General features: G+C 39.1%; 1 long non-coding RNA gene across 3 annotated transcripts; it reads right to left on the bottom strand.

Moving 5' to 3' along the window:
• Positions 1-323: 323 nt before the first annotated feature.
• Positions 324-4,626, bottom strand: LOC110722908. Of its 3 annotated transcripts, none has more exons than XR_002511645.1 (6): positions 4,065-4,626; positions 3,837-3,926; positions 2,388-2,469; positions 1,448-1,576; positions 716-944; positions 324-607 (listed from the first exon to the last, which is right to left on the bottom strand). It is a non-coding gene; the product is annotated as an uncharacterized LOC110722908 (long non-coding RNA). The 3 variants fall into 3 exon arrangements; XR_002511647.1 differs by having other exon boundaries at positions 716-814; positions 4,065-4,625; XR_002511646.1 differs by lacking the exon at positions 3,837-3,926 and having other exon boundaries at positions 4,065-4,620.
• Between the last annotated feature and the right edge of the window lie 2,144 nt (positions 4,627-6,770).

Below are 6,770 nucleotides of genomic sequence, written 5' to 3'. Positions count from 1 at the left end.
CGTCACTCCTTTATAAAGGAGCGACGCAAATGACTCTTCTGATAAACTTCTTTTTTGTTATTTTCGTCACTCCTTTATTAAGAGCGACGCAAATGACTCTTCTGATAAACTTCTTATTTGTTATTTGCGTCACTTGTTTATATAGGAGTGACGCAAATGACTGAGTAGACAATACAAAATTGTTGTATTTGCGTCACTTGTTTGTTTAATGAGTGACGCAAATGAGGTGAATTTTTTTTTAATTATAATAATTGCCTTGTATATGTTTGTAGTACTTGTTTTCCTTACTAGTGGTATAAAGTAATATGCTAACGCTAATATAATTGAAATTAAAATGCAATATTATTGAATAATGCAAATGTAAATTTCGGCAGAGTCTCCTTTGAAATTTGTCCAATAATTTACATCTCAATATCATAGACATTATACTCATCATCCCAACACCAATTAACCAAATTCATTCATTTCAAGCCTATAATCCAAAACAAGAGTCCAACATGCGCTAAGTGTAAATCTAAAGTTCAACATTACATATAAAATACTCTGCCCAAATATCTCGAATCTCATTTATCTCCTCCTCGGTGTACGGTGTAGTTCTTGAAAAATCCTATCAACACAACAAATATACAAGAGGAAAGTTTTAATTCAAGATTGTAGCTAACATCATATCAAATTGTATTTATCAAACAAAAATGAAATATTTGACAACTCATACCTTAATAAGATCATCATTGCTATGATGATGTTTAAGAATTTCGTACATATAACGCATGACGTAGTAGCCACACTCACGTCCACCCAATTGTTGAGGACACTACATGTAATATATTTATAAGTTGAATTAAATCGACTACAGCCTAGGACTCAACATCGGAATTGTTTCGGGGTTTTCTGATGTCCTGCGGGAGAGTTACAATTCCGAGACTGGAACCGGACGCCTGTACCTGCAAAAGAAACGGATGCTCCGGATGATTGGAGATCCGCCTCCGACGGTCAAGTTAGTACTTGATTAAGATTAATGCGGAAATTAAAGTGATTGGGTCTCTCTAGGTGAGAGTGTTTAATGTGTGTAATCTGCGTAATCTCCCTTAATGAGGATTAAGGGAGGTATTTATAACCTCGGGAAACGTGCCAATCTAGGTTTAGGTTAACCTTGGGCTGATTGGGCTTCCCTCGGAAGTTGGGCCTAGGTGGCCGACTTCTCCATTAGGCATGGAGTATGCCACATGTCATGACATAATAGGTCCAAGGCGGACGAATAAGCGTGTGCCACGTGGCAAGCCCTGAGAGGTCCAACTAGGGAACACTTGGCAGGACCTGATTGGCCCACGTGGCGCATTCCGATTGGTGGGAGCAAAATCCCCTAATCAGGAATGCTAGAGCTATAACAGATTAAGGTGAAGAAATTAACCAGTAGAGAAAAAAAGTTAATTTAAGTTCATATTACCTAGCTTCTTATATAAGTAAGCTTCATCCTCGGTGGCGGAAAATGTTCTTTCATTACTCATGCTCTTCCACAGTCTAGCTTGTGGTGTATCTGTGCTCCCTAGTCCCAATCTAACAGATAGAAAAAAATCTGCAGCAGGTTTACAATATGAACATTGTCAAGTTAATATATGTAGCCTGTGAAGCAAAATGTAAAAGGAATCATACTCTGCTTGCTATTATATTATTATCTTGCCAGAAATGATGTGAATTTTATTACAAATATGAAATATTGGTTTTGAAGTATGTTTATTTATTTATTGTTATTTAATATGTACTTCGTACAAGATATAGGTGTTTTGATTTGATCAGAAACAAGAAATGACCACGCTAAAATCAGGGTACTGATCAGCTCATAAATTCTTTTAAAACCTTCCTCTCTCACTTCGTTGTGGTCCTCTTCCACTTCCTTACTAAACCATTAATTCAAATTACCTACTTTTGCCTCATATATCTAGATTTCAATTAACACCACTCCTCAATAGGAAATCACAATCAAACCCCCCTCCTCCCACTCTTCTAATGAAAATCTTTTGGTATTTGGCTAAATTGCTATGTGATGTACCCTGGAGAAAATGTAAGTGGCCAAGACTATGGATAACTAACCACTATAGGTTTAATGACAACTAGACACTTTTGTTTAAAAATTGATGATGCCTTACTCAAATTCTGCTACATAGCTGAAATGCAAGTTGAAATGCCTTCATGTACCAGGGAAAAAAAGAAAAACACAGAAGAGAAAAAAATACCTAAAAGGACACAAGCTACTAGGCTACAATGCAACTAAATCATTAAGCAAAAGTTAAGGGCACTGCACAATTATATACTGATTCAAGTAGAAGAAAAACAACAAGGTAATCAACCTGCAGATGAAGGAGAAAACAATGCACATAGAAAAGCACCTTTGTCGAGTAAATCTTTGCATGTATCAATCTCAAAAGAAATCCTTAGGATATGCTCAGTAACCTTGCCAATGCCTCCCATCTGTCCGTAAAGCATATAAAGAAAACAAGTGATGAACAAATGTTCATGTTCACTACAAAATTCAATAGGTTTTACAATTTACATTTATTGCCTTTCATAACATTCTAAATTACAGAAAAGATACCAAAAAAAGTAAAAAATAAATAAATTGGGGAGGCTCATAACAAGTACGTTTCTTATTGGGAGGGAAGATATGAAAGTCATGATAAAAATTCGATCATTTGGCAAAATAAATTGTCCATTTGGCTTATTTATATCTGAGAAAACCTAAAAATCATACAATAAACACAAATCCCGAGAATTTATGTCAATATCACAATACAAAACAGGCATACATCAAAGAACAGGGCATCCAAATCTGCTATTTTCAAAGTTGGTAGATATTTTTTTGCACATTTAAAGATGTAAATTACAACCTAAGATTGATAAAGAATCCTCAAAAAAAAGGCAGAGTACATTGTAGCTCATATTTTAAAATCCCAAATAGAAGTTATATGCAAAAACAGATTTGATCACATCTTTAACAGAAGCTAGACAAATAACACTCAATCCCAAAGTCAGTCAATTATTGAAAGAGGGAACCCTTGGGTTTAGCTTTCTATAGGAGGTTTTAAATTACGTTCTACTTTGGCTTCATTTATATCTAATAAATAAGATACTCAAGGCTTTATTTTGATACCACAGAACTTTAAAACAGGAAGGCTTATAAAGCTCAGTGAGAACAAGACTAAACACATAGAACTAGTAAAGGTTGTCAAAGAAAAGTGGGGAGCCACTATGACCAATTACATGAATAATATAAAGAGCATATCTCCTACTTGGGCTGCCAATATTTTTCCATGAAGTCATTTTACCCATTCAACTACGAGAGAAAACAAGTGGATGTTAAAAAAAGGTTTTGGTAAATTTGGCATTATCTGTAAGATCATAATGTGCACAAAGTCGTTCCAAGAAATATAAGTAGTGTACCATTATTGATTATTCCAAATCATCAGATGCACAAAATGATAGCAAAAACTCCATAAAGGCCTTAAGCTGAGGAAAGGAACATATCTTACTTCCTAATTATAGGACAGTGTTGAGACTGTCGACCTTAACAATGATGAACATCATTTTGATAGGCAAGTTTCATTTCAAGAACACCTTATTACAGAGTACATCTTAATCTTTTTTACTTCAGCAGCTCAAAAGTAAATTAATAGACTTCTATATACTAAGCATGAAGCACATAATCTGCAAAAATAAAATTCTAAAATTTGTGCAAAAAATCACAACAAAATAGTAAAATTAAACTAAGTACAAGCAAAATTGAACCCTAAATTCCATCTGCTAGTTTGAAAACAGTAGAAAAAAAGAACAGATCTTACCTTCGTTGAAATCGACTACATAAATTTCACCAAAATAGAACCAAAATTCCTTAGAATCGAGTAAAAAACCATAAATTTCTTTGATGAACCCTAAATTCGAAAACGAACCCAAAAAATCTGTTATACAGAAATCTGCTTGTAATTCTAAAATTCGTGCAATTCATTTACAATTAAACTCCAAATATCTATGTAGATTGAAAATAAGATAAAGAGATGAAGAGCTCTTACATCGGATGAAGCAAGCTTGCAACTTATGCAAAAGTAAGCCAAAATCCCATAGAATCGAGTACAAACCCTAAGTTTCAAATAATCGAAACAAATTGCAACTAATTAAAAGAACCCTAAATTCGAAACACAAACTTTAATTCTCTCACACTTTCGTGGGGTTTTGGGTCGATCTTTTGCTCGAAAAAAAGTGGGTTTTGGCTCGAATATACGGGTTTTGCCTACAATTTGCTGGGTTTATCGATTAGTGGTCAAATTTGTAGGTTTTGGGCTCGAATTTTCGAGGTATAGCTGTTGAATTTGCTGGTGTTTGCAGGTGGAATGGCAGCGCTGGGGAATTCTAGGGTTTTACTGGATGAATTTTTTAGGTTTTGTTGTTAGAAATTTTGGGAATTTTGGGGTTGAAGTTGCTGAGTGTTTTGAAGAACTTCGAACGGCAGCGTAAGCTTTTATTTCATTTTTTTTGTATACTGAATAGTCATTTGCGTCATTTATCAGGAAATGAGTGACGCAAATAACAATAGTATATGCGTCGCTCCTATTTATAAAAGCGACGCAAATATAAATAAGCGGGAATGTATCAGACTTTTGGTTTTCTTTATAGCCAATGTCCGACGCAAATTACTTATAATGAAGCCAAAATATCTCATTTGCGCTACAAGTGACGCAAATAAGGCGACGCAAATGTGCATTTTTCTACTAGTGTCCGCCATATCACGAGCAGTCACCTCCAAAACTCCGCCATTGATAGGCGGAGCTCGGCGGAAGTCAACGTGGTGGGGTCATGTGGATTCGGCACCTAAAATTATTGGTGTCACCGAATCTTTCTTGGCCAATACTTTTCTTAACAAAATCAATGGTTATTTTATACGAATAAACATTGTACTACATGAAAATGAACATTCATTTTATCAGAACGAACATCATACTACATGAAAATTGTTTCGGGGTTTTCTGATGTCCTGCGGGAGAGTTACAATTCCGAGACTGGAACCGGACGCCTGTACCTGCAAAATAACGGAGACTCCTGAGAGCTCCACCTCCAACGGTCAAGTTAGTACCCGATTAAGGAGTAATCAATACAGAAATTAAAGTAATGAGATCTCTCTAGGTGAGAGTGCTTAGTGTTGGTAATCTGCGTTGTTAGCGAGATTAGCCGGTTGTTAATGACTCTGTTCTTCTCTGCTTGATCTCTTAATTATTCGGTCTCCTGATTAATGAGGATTAATCGAGTATTTATAGCCTTGGGAAGCGTGCAACCCTCTAGGTTTAAGGTAAACCTAGGGCTGACCGGGCCTCTAGACTGGACTGGGCCTTGATGGCCGGTTTTCCCATTTGGCATGGGCGGACACGTGGCGTGTCTTAAGTGGTCCGTGGAGGACGTATCTGTGATTGACACGTGGCAGGTTCCTGTTGGCCTTCGTGAAGAACACGTGGCGGAACCTGGTTGGTCCACTTGTCAGTCGGTGATTGGTGGATAAAAATCCCCTAATCATTTGCCCCTCACAGGTGGCACGCGACTGGTCACGTGTCGCCTGTGACAGGTGTCGCACGGTGACAGGCGACGGCCCGTTACAGGTGTCACCTTGCAGACGGCCGAGAGATTTTCCCGCTCAAATTTGAATTTGGAAGCGACCCTTCGCCTTCTCACTTTGCCTATAAAAGGAAGTGCTGACTTCGGTCATTTTCACATTTGAGAACTTTTGCGAGAACATTCGGACCCCTGAACTTGCTCTGACATTTCGGACTTTTTCTGCCTACCGCCTGTTCTGACAAGCCGACTGACCCGAACTTTCAGGACTTCATCAACCGTCACTCGTTCAGGTAACTAAGTTCTCTTACTCTTAATTTTCTTTTTATTTTTTGAAATGGCACCATGGAAGCACACGACACGCCCTAAGTTAGTGATCAGCCGGTCACCGGGGACGGCTGAATCTAGGACTAGGAGTGCCGCCTGCCCTTTTCTGGACCCATCTTTGCCCTTTATACAAAGTCCGACTGTATCTGTGTCTATGCAGAACGTGATGGCCAGAACAAAAAAGACTGCTATGATATCAAACTCAGACGGCTCCTCCCAAAGGGTGCTCCTTAGTGAAACATCTGACCAGGCGCCAGATGTAGAACGAGGCGACTGTCAAGCTGACAGTTCTGAGAGAGGGACCAAGGTGTTCCCTTCCCATCTTACCGTGGACATGTCTAATTTTCCTTCTGCTCCTTCTAAGGGAGAGGAGGCGGGCCCCTCTAGGAGAGGGGAGGAGTCGTCCTCTTCGGACTCGTCAGGGGACGAGTCCGAATCCAGCTCTTCTGACCATAGTTCTTCTGGCTCAGAAGAAAAACATAGCCGCCTACAAGAGGCGAGAAGTTCTCATGCAGTGGAGAAGGGGGATAATTGGGCAGAGCCGTCCGCCTCTTACAGAGAGGAAAACGCCCCCTACTACTGCAGGGTACCCCGGGGCCGGATTGCAACCATGCGAGACAACGTGGCGAGCTTTATTGCTAACCACAAAATGGGCCCGGAGTATTTACTGTTTGTGCCGGATCCAGAAGATACTGTCGTCTGGCCAGCTGGTACCAGCTATGGCGACGGCTGCTTTGGCTGCTATGTGGCGGCCATCAAAGCTGGACTGCGCTTCCCATTACATCCGGCTGTTCAGCGGATTTTAGATGGGTATGATCTGGGGTTATGGCAGTTAGCCCCCAACTCTTGGG

The sequence above is a fragment of the Chenopodium quinoa genome, unplaced genomic scaffold (assembly GCF_001683475.1).
Source record: "Chenopodium quinoa cultivar QQ74 unplaced genomic scaffold, ASM168347v1, whole genome shotgun sequence".
NCBI classification, from domain to species: domain Eukaryota; kingdom Viridiplantae; phylum Streptophyta; class Magnoliopsida; order Caryophyllales; family Amaranthaceae; genus Chenopodium; species Chenopodium quinoa.
This window is presented reverse-complemented; position numbering and strand designations above follow the sequence as displayed.